This window comes from Pteropus vampyrus, unplaced genomic scaffold (assembly GCF_000151845.1).
Source record: "Pteropus vampyrus isolate Shadow unplaced genomic scaffold, Pvam_2.0 Scaffold318, whole genome shotgun sequence".
Taxonomy (NCBI): Eukaryota; Metazoa; Chordata; class Mammalia; order Chiroptera; family Pteropodidae; genus Pteropus; species Pteropus vampyrus.
Genome location: NW_011889099.1, coordinates 1,751,589 through 1,753,771, shown reverse-complemented (window position 1 = coordinate 1,753,771; position 2,183 = coordinate 1,751,589). Strand labels below are relative to the sequence as shown.

Sequence of the window (2,183 nt, the reverse complement as noted above, 5' to 3'; positions counted from 1 at the left end):
GGAAATATTTCAAATATTTGTTCAGGTAAATCTTAAAAAACAAAGTAGATTAGTGGTTATCTAGAGTTGGGGGGAATGGAGAGTGACTGCTAATAATGTACAGGTTTTGCATCAATTTTTGGATTAATGAAAATGTTCTGGAAATAGATCGTGGTGAAGGTTGCACAACTTTGTGGATACACTAATAACCACTGAATCGTATACTTTAAATGAGTGAGTTTTATGGTATGTGAATTATATCTTAATTTTTTAAATGTGAAGAAAGAACACCATACCCAATAGCCAGACATCTGTGTGGCAAAACTAGACTGGGGATGCTAACAGTCTTTCCATGTGACAGACAGACAGATGTGTTCAGAAGGAATTTATTGAGTAGATACTGTGACAGACCAGTGCAAATCATAGAGAGCAACAACCCAGTCATTTCTGAGTTCTAATTACTGGAGACTGAGTAAGGTCCCTTAGCCATCGGCTTGAATCATTCCAAATTGTCTAGCTACACACCCCTAAGACCTCTCCAAATTCCATGGCCTTCAGACACTCTGGACAGCTTCTCTTCTGTGAAAACTCATTCATTTTCCTCTCCTTGCCTTTGCTCATGCAACGCCCTCTTCTCAAACTAACAAGATCGGATTTATTTTTAAAGTGTCAACAGGTGCAAATTCTCTTTCTCCTGTGAAGAAGTGCTTTGGTACATAAAAAAAGTTCTCAATAAGTGTTTGTTGAGTGACTAAACAAATGAATGGTCTTAGTTATTCAGCCCTCAAAGTAGATTTAAAAGAATAAAATTGTCCGTAGTTAGTGTAAGCCTTTGCTTAATTTCTCCAGGAGTTGAAGCAGTACAGTGGATGAGTAAGCAGGCCTGGGGTGAAGTTATGTTCCTAGAAGTGGACTCCAGTTAATATCCGAGTTTCTCACACACAAAAAAAATGGAATAACATGGCTGTTCTCAGCCTTATATCCACTGGGGACACACATCATAGAAGATGTGGCTCCCAGAGGCTTAACCAAGTTCCCATCTCATTATCTCCCAATCAAGCAAGTATTTCAGAATGCAAGTGAATGAGAGCAACATTGTCATAAAGATAACGTTGAACTAGGTCTAATTTACTAAAACAGGCAATCATTCACAAACTTCAGACCCTTAACTTACTAGCAGGAACAAATTATTTGCACTTTAACTCCCAAATGATTGTGACACACCAAGGTGTGGCCACACTGCTGATAAGGACCACTGGATGTACCAGGATGTCACATTCCTAGAGAAGAGCCAGAATGACAAACATGTTATGGCAACAACTACAAACTGCGAGTGACATCTTGGTACAAGGAAATGCTTTCCCAAGTGCATGTACAACGTAAGATTAATAGAGCACACAGAAATCTATCCCATAAAATTATAGTTAATTTAGTGTTGCATAATAAATTAATATTGGTCTACAGCCATGCCACCCTGAACAAGCCTGATCCCGTCTGATCTCAGAAGCTAAGCAGGGTCGGGCCTGGTTAGTACTTGGATGGGAGATCAGCTAGGAAGATCAGGTGCTGTAGGCATAAAAAATAAAAAAATAAGGGATTGTAAACTGACAAGGTCCTTGCAATCTGTGAGGTCAACCAAGGGTTGCCTCACTTAAAAAAATTAAATAAAAATAAATTAATTAATATTGGATGTCAACTCTAATTGAAAATTTAAAAATTAAAGGTTAAAAATATTAGCGTTGTATATAGTATATCACATAGCTTTTTCTTATCTACCTTACAATTCTTCCTCATGCTTGCAGCAACAAATCCAGAGGGGAAAGAATACTATTGATATCATAAAATTCAAAAGAGCTTCTCTGGGGAAATTTGTCCAGGAATGTTTGAAGTTTTGTAGAAAGACAGTTAGTTGATGATATTTTTTTAAAAAATTTGATCCAAGGATACTTATTTTACTGCCTTTTCTTCCCTAAATATTATGTTTCCCACTAGCAGAAATAAGCATTAACCGAACATGCTATTTGTCTTTTTTGATGCCTTCAAAGCTAAGTTTCTGCTTTCTTGAGCTGTCATCTTATGAGCATTAGCAGCTCTAGTCTGTGCAACAGTGTTATACAAGTCAGCCCCCTTCCTTAAAAATGTGCAAACCAACTCCTGTTTGCACAGAATTTGTCATTCTTTGAATCTTCGAGACTTGTTGTTTC

At 37.3% G+C, this 2,183-nt stretch overlaps 1 non-coding gene across 1 annotated transcript; it reads left to right on the top strand.

Moving 5' to 3' along the window:
- Positions 1-1,435: 1,435 nt before the first annotated feature.
- Positions 1,436-1,554, top strand: LOC111730508. Its single transcript, XR_002776721.1, has one exon. It is a non-coding gene; the product is annotated as a 5S ribosomal RNA (ribosomal RNA).
- The last annotated feature ends 629 nt before the right edge of the window (positions 1,555-2,183 follow it).